Source organism: Aquila chrysaetos, chromosome 2, assembly GCF_900496995.4.
Source record: "Aquila chrysaetos chrysaetos chromosome 2, bAquChr1.4, whole genome shotgun sequence".
In the NCBI taxonomy this organism is placed as follows: Eukaryota; Metazoa; Chordata; class Aves; order Accipitriformes; family Accipitridae; genus Aquila; species Aquila chrysaetos.
In genome coordinates, this window is record NC_044005.1 from 7448265 (window position 1) to 7466168 (window position 17904).

A 17904-nucleotide genomic window follows, 5' to 3' on the forward strand; every position below is an offset into this window, starting at 1 on the left:
ACTAAATAAACAGTTAAAGCAGGGCTGGAAAGATGGAGTTAATTATCCAGTGAGCTACATTTAAACCGAGACCAGGAGGGGCTGATTTGTTTTGGCGCAGGGAACTGAGAAGGAGACGAGCCACCGAGGTCTCCTTGCTCCTCCTTGGAGGCTCCTTAACTTGTCCTTGCTGTCGCCGGCCCCGGGGACCAGCTTACTTTGGCCCGGGTGGGTGAGCCCGGCTGCCCCCCCCCCCCCCCCCCCCCAGCCGCCGCCTGCGCAGCCCCGGCGCTGGGAAATTTCGGTGCGAGCCGTGTATGGGAGCGGGCGGTTGCAGGAGGTCCAGAGGTGGGGTTTTTTCCGTGTTTGTTGGCTTTTTCTTCCCCAGAAGTTAGATAAATTATCGTCTGTGCGGCTCGCCGGTGCCTGTGCTCCTCAGGTAAGTCTGCATACGAGCGGCAGCCCCGCGATGCGCTTTTGTTTTTTAAATTTTCCCTCCTCCTTCTTTCTCTCTCTCTCTCTTTTTTTTTTTTTTTTTTAAGAAGTCTGATATTAATAATCCCCGTATGCCCCTCTTTCCGGGTCATTACGGTACTGCTGGTCTCTAATCAATCCTAATGCGATGGCAATTGGAGTCTCTGATGAATGCATCTCAGGTTTCTTGTAATGGCTCTACCACATTTTCCTGGACCTCCTTCTTTAACCTGAGATGCCAGGGGGACGTCTCCGTTCTCAGCTGCTGATTACTTCAAGATGTTTGGGCTGGTGTGGGGAGAGAGGGAGCGAGCGAGGCAGTCTGCCCCTGAATAATCTGGAACTGAATTGGATGAGCCGTTTCCTAAATCAAAGGACAACGGCGGGGTTTAACTCCTTTTCTGCACGGAAGCCTGCCGGCTTGCCTTCTAGCCGGCACCGGCTACGTTGCATCTCCCCTGCGTGTTCGTGTCCGTGTGCGTGACACGACCCTCGGGTACCCACACATCTCCGTAGTGTGCAGGTCCCCCCACGGAAAGGGGGGACTCCCCCCATCCCCAGCCGCTCACACCTCCCCAGACCCCCCCAGTGCTGCCGGGGTGGCTCCGCTCCCCCCCGCGCCGCGAGTTCTGCCCCACGCCGGGGGAGTGGAAGCCCTCCGCGGGCGCGCAGGGACCGCGCAGCAAGCAGCGCGTTCTTAACAAGGCGATTCGCATTTTCGTGGCATTGTTTTCCTCCCATTTCTCAGCATAATGGCATTTGCCGTAACCCGACACAATGATAATTGCAATTTCTGCTCCCCCCCTCCTTTTTTCTTTTTTTTTTTTTTCTTTTAAATATGATAATGCAGCTCGAATTAGGCTGCAGCCAAATTGGGCGCTGGGCTGCCGCCGGATCGATCGCCGCTTCCCCCGAGGTGCGGTTCCTCCGTGGGAGAAAAACACGCCTCGGCTGCCCCTCTGCAGCCACTCCGCGGCCGGCAGCGGAATATACCCCAGCGCAACCCAACACGCGTGGGTAGCTTCGTCTGCGCTCCCATGAAATGAGGGTGTGCCGCGGAGTGGGGGGCGGAGGGGGGGGCCGGAATAAGTATTTGAAACGAATAATTGAATTTCTCTGCGGTGGGATGCGATGTAAAAATTAATTCCCGGCAGAAAAGCAGCGAGGGTTAAAGGCAGCCCTTTCTCCCGCGGGGTTTGGCCCTGCGTGGGGAGGCAGGAGCGCGGCCGCGGGTGGGATAGATGTACTGCACGCCCGGGTGGGTCCTCGCTATCCCACCTCGGCAGTGCCACATATGCCATAAATGAGTCATTCCCCAAACCGAAAGGAACCGAGGCCGCCCTCTCCCCGCGGAGCGCCGGGGCGAGCCTGCCCCGCGGGGCCGGTGCGCGGCCCCTCCGCGCCCGCGGTGGAGGCTCCAGCCCGGCCGGCGGAGCATCCCACCCCTACTCCGGGACGCCCCCGCGCAGCCCCACGCGGGACAAAGGGCAGGCGCGGGGGGGCCGCCCGCGGAAGCCTGCGCGGTGCTGGCAGCTGAGAGCCGCGGGGGGGGGGGGGACGGGACGATGACGGGGGTCCCGGGGAACCGGGGGTGCAGGGACACCGCAGCACACGCGCTGCGGCGCCCACGCGTGTGGGCACGCGCTCTGGTGCGCAGCCAGCCACCCCCCTGCACACAGGTGCGGCCCCCCCCACCGCGTGGTGACACTCCAACGCCCACCCGTGGGCACCCCCACCCACCCGCGTGTGCGCACACTCACCCACGAATGCACGCACCCGCTCCCGTGTTGCACACGCGCCCCCCGTGCGCGCTCCCACTCACGTGTAGGCATACACCCGTGCGCACACGCTCCCAGCCGTGTGAACACATACCCACCCACGTGTCCGTGCACCACCCACCCACATCAGTGACACCCACACGGGCCTTCCCCACACATGTCCGGGGCAGCAAACCGGGTACTCAGGAGCGGTGTGAGAGCGGGTCCCCTCCATCCATTCCTTAGGTGATGGCTGGGGCAGAGGGTGGTGCTGGACACTGGGAGAACTGAAAAAAAACCCCCAAACTCCTTATTTTCTAAAAAAAAAAAAAAAAAGGGGGGGGGGCAGTGCGGTGGTTGATTTTTTTTCTGCAAGACATTGCAATGGTTTTCATGCAAAACGCTGCAAAAAAAAAATTTAAAATTTTGGGAAAAAAAAAAAAAAGCTAATTTGTAAGGGGGCTGCCAGGCTCCCCCCGCCGCTCCCTGGGTCGAGGGGGGCAGCTCGGGGGTGGCACTGCCTCCGGGGGTGGGGGGACCGAGGTGACCGCATCGGCCCCCCGCCACCCTCCCACGGGGCACCCACCGAGGCCCGGCCACCTCATCCCCGTGGCTGCAGTGTGATGGGGGGGTGCAAAGCCGGCCCTTTTCGGTATTCCTCGTCCCCCCTCCCTCTGCACCATCTGGGACCGGGGGCAGGATTTACATAGAGGGCTCTTTGCCTACGTGCTTTGCATTCGGGCACTGAACAAATATTTTCATTGCCGGGGGACTGTGCCCGTTGCGGTTGGACCATGGGAAGAGGCACCGTCAACCTTTTGGATGGGGGCACATGTGATTTTGGGAGGGCAGCCGGGCCCTGCGGCGGGGCAGCGGGTGCCTGCCTGCGGGGATAAGGGATCGGGGGGCCCGTCCCGCGCCCACCGCCTCGGTGGGTTTCTGAGCGAGCTGCAAGAAAGGGACCTTTCACCTCTCATTAGTGATGCCATCAGTGGCTTGGCAGAGCGGAGCTGAGGTCATGTTACATATGGCACACAGTCTGTTCAGCGCCGGCAACGCCAGCTTTGAAATTTTAGAGAGGGGAAAGGTCACCTTGCGTAAGCCGAGGTCTGGGGGTCCTCCGCTCTGTCTGCGCCCTGGGTGGGTCTCCATATGCCTCCATCGTCGCCAGCCTCGCTCTGTCTGGCCCTGAGAGATGCTCAGCCCGTCTCTTCTTCTGCCTCCTGAATTTGCAGGGAATCACTTAAATGAAGGGAATACTTTCACCCTGCCTTTCCTTTTGCCATACAGAACATCTCTCTCAGAACTGCTTTTTTTCTTTTCTTCTTTCTCTTCTCAGCACAAACCTGTCTCTAACGACTGATTATTTTTTGAAACAACATATAACGCAGCTTTCTGGGAGAAAATGAGTTGTCTCTCTTTATCAGCAGATCTACCCAGACGGATAAGTTTACCCTTCTCAGACCTGGGTATATAATTTCATAGACCTTCAAAAGTGTCGTGCTTCCATGGTGATTAAAACTTCTCGCTCCTGCGTCTTGCTGGGGTATTTCAGGTTTCATGCCACTGGATCTTAGAAAAGCACATCTGTACAGTCATATTTCTTTCATCTGAAGAGCGGGAAAGAAGCAAACCCAATATATTTTGTGTTTGGAAATATACAACACATTACGTTAAATTAATTCCTGGTGTAATTCACTACACTGAATTTCGGTCGGATCCTGTCAGGGCTTCATCTGGAATGATTCTGGAGGTGGTGACTGTGGGAAAGAAGTTACCATTTTCCCACGTATGATGGCTGAGAGTTTGAAGCTCAGGCCCATTCTCAGCTCCGCTGCAGAATCTTATTTTGCAAACTTTATTTTTTAAATACACGGGGCCTGATTCTTAAGCACTTAAAGTAACTGGGGTGGAAGTTTCTGGCATGCAGCTGTTGCAGAGAGATCTTCAAAAGGACATTTGCTTCTACGCAGGTCATCACTAAAAAGGCTCTAAATGAAATAGATGCTTATCTCGAGAATCCTGGAGAAGCTGGAGCTGAATGAACATGCGCTGCAGATTCAGGATACACCTTTCTGCCTGCTCCAGCGTGGCATCCGAACAGCCACATTAAAAGGAGCTCATTCCGATTTCCTACTAATAGGGCTACTTGCATGGATTTTAATTTTTAAATAGGAATAGTCCTCCACTGCCTGTCAAAAAGGGGTTGGGAGGAGAAGTATGAGATGGCTTATTTTCAGAAATGGAGATGCTGAGATCTGTCTATGCTTTTTGTCATAAATTATATTTTCCTAGCATGGGGCTAAACTGTGGTCTTAGTTATTGAGTGCAAATCTGTCAATTTAAATGGAGTTCATTGCAAGTGGGAACGGGATTTAGTCATAATTTTCTGCTGCTGTCTAATCACTGGAGTCTGAAGAGAGCAACATATGTATAATGGTAGCTGAGATGCAGGAGGGGTGGAAGCTTTCTACCAATGAGAACCCCATTAAATAATTAATTCCCAATTGCCTTTCTACATTAGTGCTTTCAGCTAAAAAAGCCAGGCGGCTTTGTAAGGCCTCAGGCAATGAAACATTTGGTGCATTGTCAGTCCAAAAGTGGAGGTAATAGATATCCAGGGTGGCTGGAAAAGTGCTACTCTCCATCCTGCCATTTGCATATTCCAGCTGCGCAGCCTCATTCCTCATTCCCTCCTTTGCCTTACTTAAGTTTGACAGGACAGCATCTCTTCCGAGGTGGCTGCTGAGGAAGCCAAAAGTGTATTTATTTTACTGAAACCAGATGAACTTAATGCTTGAGTCTAAAAATGGAGTATACAAAAGTTGGTCTTCCTTTTATCAGCAAACCAAACCTGATGGGTTAATAAGAAAAGGAATGAATTTCCCCCTCCTTTGCTACTCGCCCCCCTTACCCCATCTGCTGGTCCCCCAAGCTCAGCCTGTCATCTCAGGTCAGGTTGGGATCTTTCGGGCTCATACATCATTCGCAATAAAGATCTTGCCATAAGAAATGAGTTACCAAGCCTTTTGATGTACAAGTCATCAGAGACTGCTCCGCTCACCTTCTGAGATAAATATACATGTGCATGTGTGTATAAAGCTGAAGAAGAAAAGGAAGCATTGGAATAAATTGCCTGGGGAGGTGGGAGATTCTCTGTTAAAAACAGGTCTAGACAAACATCTGTCAGAAAATACCGACGTCTATTTGATCTTGTCTTGGAGCTGGGGAAAAGGCTGAATGGTGCTGTCAAGTCCATTCCAGCCCTGAGAGGCCGTAAGTATATGCGTGTATATACGTGTGTGTGTAGGTATATATATAAGTGTGTGTGCATACATGTATGTATTTCCACACTTTTCAGTGGCAAGCTTTTGGCCTCCATGGTATTTTGTGGTAGTGAAATCTTGTAGGCTAATTACACACAGGTTTGCTGTCTCTCAGTTTCATTAAATTTGAGTTTCAGCTCCATTTAATTCAATATATCCTTTGTGCTTCGAGTGGATCAGATCACAGTGTCTAATCTACCGCCTGTATTTTTCTCCCTTCCCCTTTTCTTCAGCTCTTTTCATACCAAATGAAGTCCCTTCAATTCTGGGAGCTTTCTGGTGATTCCAAAGCGCATCTGTGAGCTCACTTGGGGTTACACTCCTTGAGGTAAGGTCATGATAGTAGAAACTTATTACTACGTACAATAGATGGGTGCCTGGAGAAGCTGTCTGGCTGAGCAAGAGGACAGCAGGAAAGATTTGGGGTTTTTAAATCATTACTTTTGTAGACGATCACTTTCCAAAGCATCCCTGCGCTTCAGAGACAACGTGGTCAGGGCCGCTGCTGGCATCCCTGTAACTTCTTTCCAAGCATGCAAACCTCAGCAGGACCACCGGAGCCGCCGGCTGCGTTTGAGGAGTGCGTTGGCAGCTTGCTTGTGTTCGTGCATGGAGGACAGGGAGTTACCATGGGCCAGGACTTGCGATCCTTTACACAGGAGCCAATATTAAGTACTTCTGTTAAAATTCATTTCAAAGTGAGTTTTATCACTGTGACACGTGGAGGCTCCCCTAAAGGCAGGGTCCTGTGCAACTCAGCATTGGCGATAGATGAGAAGCTGTTCCATGACGGGAAGCTTATACTCCAGGTAGGTGAAAAGGGGTTTTTCAGGGCTGGTGTGGAGGAAACTGTATAGTAATTCCTCTGTCACTAGCCCCAGTGCACACCTACACCAGGCGATGCTGATATTCCCTGCGACATCACCACCTCCCAGAAGCTGAGCCCCAGGACCGTGAAGCACCACTGCACCTCCCCGGTGAGTGCCGGATGGAAGCACGAGGTGCTGCAGCGAGTTGCAGGAATCAACACCAAAGTTTGTAGCAGAAATTGAATCCTGAATTTCTGAAGCCAAATACTGGGATGAGCCAGGTTGCAAAACTCTGTGATCTAGGCTTTTAGCCCCTGCTACTAGCCTGCATGAGATTTAAGAGGTGACTTCTCTTGCCTGTCCGTTTTATCCTTCCAAAAGACCTTTGTCCCCCATAGCAAAGGCATGAGAACAAAGTCTAGCAACCACGTTTGTAACCTGACGTACTAGCTGAAATCACCAGCTTCTGCAGAGTATATTAGTACAGTGGGTTGTACTCTGTGATGACCATGGAGGAGACACACTGCTACTTCTGCCAAGACCACAGCAAGGCAGCAGCCTCCAGCCTGGGGACAGGCAGGGGCAGTAAGCCCTGACACTGCCCGAGCACGAGCACCCGGAGCTCGTGAATCCCTCCTCGGGCAGGGTTTGAAGAGCAGCTGGGAGATAAGTTCACCTTTCGGCTGTACCCTCCTGGCAGACGGTGAGCTGAGCTCTCCTGAATGTTCGTTCAAAGACTACGAGCAGCAGGGAGAAGAAGGTGGCTTATGAGCTCCTTGGGTAGCAGGGTGTACGAAACCAAGGGGACTTTTCCAGGGTATGCTACATCTCAGCTCATGGTGGGATGCGATGTAGGTTTTGACATCGGGACAAGGAACTCTTTGCAAGCCAACCTCTGGCAGAGCTTGGTTAGGCAGCCCAGGAAAGGCAGAGGCGAGAGAGGGGAATGTGACTGTCCCCTATAAACACGTCCGAGAAGAAAGAGCGGTTTAAGGGGAAGGACAGAACGGGTGCAGGACAGATGAGCATGGGCTGGCCGTGAGCAAACACGAGCTGGAAGTTGGAACAAGGTCTCCAGCCATCGGTACGCGATGCTCTGCAGCAAGGGTGATAGAAATCACGCTAATTTTACAAAGGAGCTCAGCACGTGTACGAAAGGGCTGAGATGGGGTCTTCCCCTGCTCTAACCCTTAGTATTTAAGCATCACTTTTTATGAGGTCTGCCTGCACAGGGTCAGGCAGGCACGACACCGAAGGCAGAACTTCCCTGCCCGTGAGTCTGTATTTGCCCTTCCAGAAGTGGCACACTTGCATGCACCAGAGGCATCAGCCATGTCAGACAGTCTTTCGGGGGGGTCTTCCCCCCATTTTGTTTTCTACATTCCTTTTGCTGGTGAACCGTTACCGTTGTGGCCGAGGCAGTTTGTCTGATGCCTCTTGGGTTTGTACTGCAGCCAGCGCTTCTGATTCTGTCTGGCCACATATTGTGTTTGGCTGGTAGGCTCACTCTGAAAATTCCTCTTTTTTTCCCTTTTTTTTTCCTCTGTGGCATTTTAATATCTCACAACAGGCATCTTTACAAAGAGATTAAAGGTCTAAAAGCAAACAGCTGTTTCATAGGCACGCTTTAACACAGGTAACAAAAACGAACCCCTTGTAAAAGAGAATTTGGGGAGAATTTCTTGAGTGTGGGTAATGCTTTTAAAACTCTTCTTCCACAACAGTGAGGAATTATGAACAATTCCTGAGCTAACATTCATGCAAACCAGCAGGAATTATTCAGGTAATTAAAGACTTAAAACCATTTTAGGAGAAACTAGGAGAGAGTGAAGCTGTGTCAACCTCGAAAAGTTTCTACAGTGATGACAGAAAATCCATGCACTTTTGGATGGGGAGTGGATGCAGTTCAGCTACAGGGGGAGGAAGAAGAAGAGCCCCAAATCCTTTATGCTATTCATTTATTTAACCCTTTGGTAGAAAAACCATTGGAAAAGTAGTTGGGGCTGTAATGGAACTGGCTCGGCACCACAGTCCCAGCCTTTTTATTAAGCTTTGTGAAGGCACTTCAGAGCCTTGCTTGGCCCTGGGGAGAGGGGAGAGCTGGATCGTTGTGTTTGCACAGCCAAGAGACTCCTGCAAGGAGCAGGGATCCCTTAGCAAGGAGGGCAGGAGTGGGTTTGTCCTACTGTGGACTTTTGTAAATGAACTTTTAACACAACCCCCTTCCTTTCAGTGATTTAGAGTAGATTTTTTTTCCATCCCTCACCTGACAGGATTTTTTGGGAGGGGTACAGTTCCCGTATTCTCCCATTCTCCATTAAACCTTTCCAGCTGGTAAGTCTGGGGAGCTGCTGGCCTGCCGGGGAGGCTTTTCCTCCTGCATCCATCCTCTCCTGCCTGGCACACGGGGTGGGATGTGTTACCAGGTGCTGGCAGCCTCGCAGGGGACATCAGGAGGGACCACAGCACAGAGCCCTTCCCAAGGGCTGGTTTTGGGAAATGCCAGCCTGTCCCAAGGGCACGGAGGACTCCTCACCCCAAGGGAACAGCGTGGTCCCGGCTGCACGAAGACGGCTCGGCGTGGAGGGGCTGAGGCTTCACCGCGGCCGTGCCGAAAGGTGCTCGGTTACAAGGACTCCGGGGCGGTGGTGAAACGAAGCGCAGGGGGACAGCAGCGTGGAGGGGGATTAGCTGATTAATGCACAGCTTGATTAGGAAGTCGGAGCCAGGCATGCGAGCCCTGCTCTCGTCCTCTCCCATTCTTGCTGCTGACCCCTCTTCGCCATGACCGCGATGTAGGAAGCCGCTGGAGTCCACTATAGGAAAAGTAAATATTGTCGTTTCAAATAGAGAATGGTTTATTCTATAGCAGAACAGAGGGTGCCTTCTCTTTGAGAGGTCACACTGAGCCTGGGGGGGTCTGTAGCCCACAGAGCTGCCAGCGAGGCTGCTCCTGATAGTCGCAAGCCCTGGTGCCAGGCGTGCCACCTTAAACCCACGGGTGACAAGGGGGATGTGCGTGGGGCCGGCGTGAACACGTCCAGGGGCTCCAGAGACTGTCCATCACCTCCTTCCTGCAAGCAGGTCCTTTGCTAGCGTTTAGGCTCAGTTTTAAGCAAGGTGCCCAGGGCGGGATGGAGTCACCGCGGTGCGACGGGCGTTGCGGCAGGTGCAGGCGCAGAAGCCAGCGATGCTGGGGGAGAGGAGGGGTGCGGGCTCTGCCCTTCCCCACTGAAGCCATGCTACCCTTTGTATAATCCCTTTAGCTTCAATGGCACCGTGGTGATTTACAGCACTAATGCTTTGATCCAGAACACGTTGGACCATGGGACGTGAATTAAAATATGAGAGATGACTGTAAAGCACAAGTTTCCATTCGTGGCCAGCTATTTCGTGAAGACGTGACCGCAACCAGGTGCGAAGGTCTTGCAGGAGAGGAGGGAAAACCAAGCCAGTCTAAACAGATTTGTTAGAACGTGAATGGGAGCGCAGCAGCGTAAGTGCTATTAATAGGATTTACACAGATTAGTAAACTAATCTGTGCATTTCAGATTGGATTTCATATTATGGAAAAGAAAATTAAGCCACATACCATGCAGACTTTCCAGGCAGTGGTTTGCAAATGTGATCTATTTGCTGGTAGAAGCGGCTGCTCAGAAAAGCGGTGGCAGCTCCATCGGGTGGGTCAGTGACACCCGCTGTGAGCCCAGGAGGGGGGAGCGTGTTGTAGGGTGCAGAGCTGTGCTGGCGGATTCAGGAGGCAGACAACGAAAGGAGCAGCACCGCCGTCCGTTCATGCAGTGGCTCTTAAAAAGCACTGCCAGGCGGTAAAGCAGTGTCCAGGCTTGGCTCCATCACCACTGGTGCAGAGCAGTCCTTCCTGGCTCAGCTAAAACGAATAGGGAAGGGAGATGTGAAGAAGAAAGGCTCGTAAATAACTTTCCCTTCTCTGTACGTGGCCTGGAGAGGAGCCGTGTTGGGCAAATGTTGTTGAAGTGGGAAGGAAAAGGCCTCTTCAAAGGGGAAGGGCAGAGTGCTGTTGCTGTGCCCTGCTCACGCTCCTCCTGGTGCCAGCGTACGGGAGGTGGGAGGTGGGAGGTGGGCAGGAATAGGGTGCTGGGAGGCATTAGCACAGCTTATGGAGGGACCCAGGCCAATTTTGAGAACTCACCTGTGTAAAGGGTAAGTTTAATAGTATCGTAACGCATTATATATGTAATATGTATCTTATATATTTCATATATATTTAAATATATATTATATATATTGTTTGTTCCATCAGTAGGGTCTAGCCTCAGTATTTCGACTGTGCCATCCCATCTGGGTGAATCTCAGCCTGGCTGTACCTCTCCCCAAGAGGGAGGGGAGTGCTGCTACTGCTGTTGTACTGATGGGGCGATGGAAATCCAGATATTTAGGAACTGGACTTTTGGTTCCCAGCGGTTAACATCAGCTAATCTTGGGAGATAGTTACAGCTCAGGCTGCCTCTGAGTCAGGCTTGAATAATAAAGGATAACCCATCCTGATGTTTGTGCTCCTTCTTTTTTTGCAAAAATACAAGCATTTGGAACATTTCAACCCCCATTACAGTCAGGGCCAGGGGGAAAACATCATTACCCTTTCAAATTACTGTTTTAGGCCAAAGCTTCAAAACTCAGAGTGAGCTGAGCAACCCAGTAATTTTTCTTCTTGCAGCATCTTGTTATGTTGCAGCAAACAAAAATCCTGAAGTCGATTTCATTTGTCTGGGAGAACAAATGCTTCAGAGTTTTCTGGGACCAGGACTGAAGGTGGTAGTTAATAAAAGGCACGTGATGAAGGTTTCTCTCCCTATTAGCCTGTCTCCCTTCCCACAGCCCTTGAGGTTCGTCTTGTCTTTGCTATTGGTGATAACTCAGCTGACAACCATTTGTTACAACTGGGAGCCATTTGCTTGTGATAATTACGGCTACACTGCAATGCAGGTTTGTATGCAGACATTTATTTAGGTGTGCCGTTGAACTGGGGCCTTGAATAACCTGATGTGGGACTCCTTGTGCTGCCAGCCTCGGTGGGAGCTGCCAGGCACAGGACGCTCTGGAAATCCTGCCTGAGTTATACAGGGATGTAGAATGAATTTGCTTGAATTCCTTGAAAACAAACCTGGTCTTACAAGTGCTGATTTTAAGCAATGCATTTGTATGCTATTTTTGGGGGGTTGTTTTTAGGTCAGTGAAATGTTTCCTTAACTTGAGTCATACAGAGGTTTTTCAAAAATCCGCTATTACCTTTACTGATTAGACTGCAATAGTCTAGCAAATTAACCCAGAGGTCTAAGTTTATGGCAATTTGGATCCAAAGGCAGCCTTGACAAATATTCTCCTGAATTTGTAGACCATTTATTAATTTTATTTGTATAATGGTACCTTTTTGATACCCTGGTTTATTCTCTTGAAGTGTCTTGCTGCACGCAGTGTTATCAGACCCAAAGGTTCGGAGAGCGTGAGGCGAGACCAGCTTTGAGATAAAATGCTTATATACAGTTAGATAGATAAATGTGATATACCCATGTTTATATGTATTCTGGTTTGGAGACCTTCAGCACCTCCAAATTTATTTATATTTTTTCAAACCAGGAACTTAAGAATGAAGATGAGCAGGAAGCGGTGGCCATAACCCCCCCACCTACTTCCCTTCTCTCGCCAGCTACTAAATATTGCAAAGCTCATAAATTGTGGAAGTTGGCAAATCAGAACATTGCTTAAGTTTAAAACTGAGACCTCGGGCCAGGAGATTTCAATCCTGTATTACCTGGAATATATCATTACTGACAGACTCGCTGGGATTCGGTTTCTACCAGCTATAAAGTGGGATTCTCAAATTATGTCATGCCAGCCTAGTTGCCTTTGATGACATGATACACCATTTGGAAAGGGAAAAGCCATTAGACGTGACACAGCTTGGCATCCATCAGCCTTTTGATGCTGTTCCATGCCCTGATGAACTGAGGAAATGCGATCTGGGCAAAGCCCCTGTAGGATGGGTGGGAAATTGCTCTGAAACAGTGATTATCTTGTGGTTCCAGGTCAAAATACCACAACCTCTTAAGCAAGGGTTTCTACTCAGCACGGTGCCGGACAGTATTTTCAGGAACATCCTGGATGTTGGAAGAGGGTGTCCTTATTAAATACAGAAACTACACCAAGGTGAGAAAAACTGGAAGACAAGCTGACAATTCTGCACGAGTTTCACAGGGTGGAGACTTGGGTCCTGAAACACGGTCTGTGGTGTCTATCATGGAAGTAGAGCTTGCAAGGCAGGAGGCATTTCTTCCACTGGACTTGGCTCTGGTAAAACCTAAGCAGGAGTGTTGTCTAGTTTTGGGTTTAGGTATGGCTCTCCTATTGCCTTCCAGGCTTGTGAGTCTGTGTTAATAGCAGCTGCTTATTTCACAGGGCTATTTAATTTATGTAAGAAGATCCTAAGAATTGAGAATAGTTAAGAAATGAACAGAAATAGGCTCTACACTGTACTTTAATCTGAGGGGCTAGTCCTCCAGTCCATCGGCAAATGAGTATTCCTTCTTCATCGTGAGTATCATTCACCTGAACAAGTCCTGCTTTTGTAATCTAAACTGTAAAGATTCTGATCCTTGTGGGGAAATTTGGAAGGAACAGGAGCACTTCTGAGCCATGTATATGTTAGCAATACTTGCTGCCATTACCGGGTAACAAACATAAACCAAAAGTAACGGGTCAAGTAGTCTCATTTGCTGGGACTGACATTTCCAAAGGAGCGGGATGAAGCTCTCCTGGCTTGATACTCAGGTTAGCTCTGCCTTTTGTTTGCACACACACCGCCCCCCCCAGTAGCTATAAGAAGCTATTCCTAGAAGCTAAGGCCAGAAGGGGTTTACCGAGACCGTCAGCCCCAACTCCGTGCGTAGCAGGAGGTGCCAAATGTCCGCCTGGCATCCCTCTACCAGGCCAGTAAATTGTCGGCATTGCCCCGGCCGAGCCCGGGGAGGGCTGGCTGGCACGGTCCCTTCTCCGTCCTGGGACCAGGCGTCCTGCAGCGCTGCCGGCCAGTGCAAGGCGACCGTGCCTGGTATGCGCAGCATGTGCAGCTCTCCCGGGAGCGCTTCCAGCCAGGCTGGGCTCTTCTTGATGAAGCGATACCTGGAAATAGGCTGCTGTCGGAGCCCGCTTCCAGGTACCATTGGTTTTGTCAGTCCTGCGTCCCACCTCCCTCACGTCGCAGAGGTCCGCAGGGCTGAGGGGCTACAGGGAAGATGGCAAATGAGAACAGCCCCTAAACAACCCCCTGGGAATTTATCTGGGGGGGGGGGGGATCCTCAGGGGTCCCAAGCAAAAGGAGCCACGGGGAAGATGCTTTGGGGGGCTCAGCTGAAGCACCTCTGTGCTCGTTGACCTGGACGCTGGACCTGCTGTGGTCTCTCACCCAGCCCTCATCCTCCTGGGCAGACGTGTAAAAGTGCGCCTCGCTTCTCTGGCCTGGTGTTGGCTGCTTTCTTGGCAAATCTCAGGGAGACCAAGCCCTGCAGGTGACGTAAGAAGCAGAAACACCGCGAACAATGTTTTGACGCTCTGGGGAGAACATTATTACATTTATAGGCAAGAGGAGGAGAAGGGCTACAACAGCCTTCAAGAAGCTAATGTCATTCCCTACATAGGGGTGTTATGTGCGTAAATCCCTCCACACGCAGATGATATCACGCCCCTAGAGTTTGCAGCTCTCTTACTGGTATCGCTCGAGCATGCTTCTCTTCCAGGCATGGCACTAACAGGGCAGTTAACCCCTGCTGCCTCTGCTGCTCTTTGGCCACAAGCTCTGAGCAAGGGGACAACATGCTCTTGCGCTGTTTAGCAGCAGGCCAAGAATCTGCACCCATCTGAGGGTCTTGAGCCTCAGCCTGGTTCACTCATTGAGTTTTGGGACGGGGGCTCTGTTATATGTTGCCTGCAAGAGGGAGCAGAGGCTGCCTCTTCTGCAACTTCATGGTGAACCTCAAAATAAAGAATTTTTTTTGAGAGAGACTCTTAATCTAGTCAGTGGTCACTTCCACCTGCATGCATACAACACAACAGATGATAGTGTTTTTTAACACAGACAACCTATAGATTTCTATGTCCCTTGCAGATGTGCTTGGGCTGGTATAGAAATTGTTGCCTTCCAGAACCACCTTCTGATCCCCCTGCCTGTCCTTGTTTGCTTAGGCACAGTAAATAGCAAAATCCCCAGCATCTTCCTAGGACATGCATCCTAGGACATGAGTTATAATTTGTCCTTGATTTATCATTTTAAGAAACCACTGCCTTAGGACACGCAAGAGCATGCACAGCTCAGGCTCTGGACTAACTCGTCTTCACCTCCCGTGAGCATCTCTCTCCCTCAGCTCCTCGGCCTTGGTGGGAGATGAGTCAAACCTTTCTCAGCTTGCCTTGATCTGGAAGTGGGTGGCTTTGGAGTCCTTCAGGGCCCACATGTGCATCACCCTGATGGGGCGATTCACGCAGGAGCGGTTTTTCTGGAGCCTGAGCGTTTGCAGGCTCAGTCATCCCGGTCCAGGGCCAGTCTAGTTATCGACAGGGCTTTGCTGGAGGCTTACGTTGCCGTTGGTCAGCATCAGAAGGCGGCTGTAAATGCAGTAAATAAATGAATGAAGCAAATTCAGCTTTGGTGTAAGCAGCAAGTTCTCCTGCTGCTGTCAGGGGGCATTGCATCAGAGCCGGATCGGGCTCCTGGGGAGGCGGCGTGAGCCAGCGGGCAAAGCAACAGGGGGAGTCAGAGACCTGGCTTTGCAACCTGCCTCTGCCACCCACTGCCCGCATCGCCCCGGGCAAATCGCCTCTTCTCCCCTCCCAGCTTGGATCGCTTGTATTTCTGTATACTGTAAGTTCGTTCCTCAAGGGAGGGGCTGCATTTTACAGCTGCAAGCGGTATAAGGGATACCACTAACACCAAAATAATTGGCTGTCAGTTTGCAGAGTAGAAAAGAAAATGGTGCGGTGTAACATTCTGGAGTCCTTCTGGGTAATATAAGATCTATTGCAAAGCACTTTGGCTGCAACAACAAAGCTTATTGATTAGCCCGAAGTATTCCAAATTGGGTCTTTCTGCCCGAGAAGTAGCAGGATGAAGAATTAAAGTACTTACACATGAGAATATTGTACATGAGTTATTAAGTAACAATCAGCTCTACTCCAGCGCTGCTCAGTTCCTCTGGACTGCATGTAACTTCTGAACGTTTTATCTTTTTCCTTTGGCTTTTGCAGGCGTGTGCCAGCTTCTGCAGCATATAAACTAGGTGCTATTTTTATTGAATCTGGCTTTAATGTAGTAGATTTTTCACACGTGTGTTGGTTTTTTATTGTTGGTCTCATTCCTGAACTTTCTGGCACCTCTAAGTGTAAAGTCAGTTATGCGCACATTGTTTGGCAGATGAATTCCTGTTTCTGGGAATCATTTTCCTTCTAAAACGTATTTTTATATTAAAAGTGTGATCTGTATCCATAACCAAGATATACTGTCCTAAGACTCCAGCCCAAAGATTTCTGCAGCCAGAGATCACTACAACAGGGGATGCAGTCCTGTAAGGAGACCTCCGCTTTCCAAGCCGTGAGCATTTATATTAAGATCTTGTTTTACTGATTCAACCTCTGCCTCTTGGAGCAGGAAAATTCCCTTCTGATCTGGCACTGGGGAAAATCCAGCCAGAAACAGAGGATAAAAAGTGCTGTCTTCCAACGTTGCCTCCCTTTCCAGCTTGTCTCCCTGCTAGATCAAGAGCAACCGCCCGTCTCGCCGAGCCTCCCTACTACCAGCTTTATCCCAGCGACTGCCTCGGCAGCCCCCGGTCCTCCCTCCAGCATCCCCAGGTCCCGTGTGAAAGGCGGGGGCTCGGGGAGCCAGCTGCCCACCCTTCCGAAGGTGCTGTCCCCCTTTTCTCCATCTGTGCACAAGCTGCCAGGGAAGAAGTAACCGTGGCTGTGTGTGGTTTTCTCGCCCAGGGTGACCTGGAACACATCTGCAAAGCCCTCCAAAGTAGCAGGAATGCACTCCGTTAGGACATGATTCATCCTGCATACCGCATGGGTGGCTGCTCAGGGAGAATTTTGACATTTGCATACGCCGAGACTTTCCACTTCTTGGTTGCCCTCAAACCCCTGCACTTTGTCTGGTTGAGCGCACGGGGGCTGCGCAGCCAGAAACCCCCTCCCGGAGGGGATCTCCCCTGGCTGGAGCCGATCCAGCGGTGGTGGTTCTCCCCCCGGCTGCGTCATGGGGCAGAAACGAGAGGAGAAGCTGCTCACAGCCAGGTCGAATGAAGGCTTTAGAGCCTCAGCCCCTGCTCCAAGCAAAGCTGGGACAGAGCTGCTGGCCAGGGATCCTTCAGGAATTTGGTATCTGCAGGGCAGGAAAATATTATCACAGTCCTACCGCTCAGGCAAAACCAAAGCACGGCAAAGGGAAGTGCTATGAACAGGAGGACTGAGTCACGCCCACTGCTTCTGGGAAGGAAAAGGAGTTGGGCAACAAGGCAATTGTCTCTCTCTACCTTAGGGCTGCTCCTGGGTAACTGGATTTACTTCGGCAGCTGCAGAGTGCGAGGCGGGTCAACCCCAGGCAGAGCGGGGAGAGATGCTCCCAGGGCCGGGAGACGGCTCGCTGGGTTTTCCCATCTGGCCCGCCATCAGCGGCACTGCGTGGAGCGAGCGGGACGCGGCTGCGATAAATGGGAAAGATGGAGGAATGGTGAATAACCGTGAGGAAAGGTAATGTCTTAGTGATTAAAAATATAATCGGTATATACAACTGGACCTGACTATTTGAAAAAATTAATCTCACAGACCTAATCTTGCTTCCTGTAGCCTAAATACCATTTAAGTGGTGAAAGGGTGTTTTCCTGCTAGCATGTGCAGGCTCTTAAGTATCTCTAATGTATATATAGCTCCAGTGAGGGAAACTATTTCACCTGTACAGGTTAGTCTGCTTGAACTTACTGTCATTCACTTTGGCATCAAAACCGTAACTAGGCAATCCTGGTACTTGGAGCACAGACCTGAAGTAATATGGCAATGTATTTAAATCCTTTAACATCAAGGGAACGTAAATTTCAGGCTGTTCTCAAAAGTCTGCCAAAACCAGGTCTGACACCAAGTGCAACGTTTTAAAGAAAAATTTCAAGAAACACAAATTTAGCGAATAAATAGGTATTTACCTACCCCAAAAGAAACCCTGACACAGAAAGCATCCCAATGCCATGGGAGCCGTGAGTAAATACTGTGTAGTCCTAACTAGTAGGTGGAAATACATTTAAACAGTTATCTATCTAATTATGGTATAAATTTGGTTTGAGACACAGAGTTAATAGCTAGGTTCGATATGAAATAGAAGATTTATGGTTTTTAATTTAGTATTTTAGAAGCAAAGTTAGGGTCTGACAAAACCCACTCAAGTCAACAGAAAGTCTCATTCTAGCTTAAGTAGGCTTTAGATCAATTCCCTGGTGAGCACAGGCATTCCTAGTTGCCACCACCTTCACGATGAGTCATTAA

The 17904-nt window shown here is 50.4% G+C and overlaps 1 long non-coding RNA gene across 2 annotated transcripts; it reads left to right on the forward strand.

The window, feature by feature from the left end:
- Positions 1–45: 45 nt before the first annotated feature.
- Positions 46–17889, forward strand: LOC115337155. 2 transcript variants are annotated; one of them, XR_003922041.1, is made up of 4 exons: positions 46–418; positions 5770–6345; positions 6434–11310; positions 11962–17889. It is a non-coding gene; the product is annotated as an uncharacterized LOC115337155 (long non-coding RNA). The 2 variants fall into 2 exon arrangements; XR_003922040.1 differs by having other exon boundaries at positions 5770–11310.
- The last annotated feature ends 15 nt before the right edge of the window (positions 17890–17904 follow it).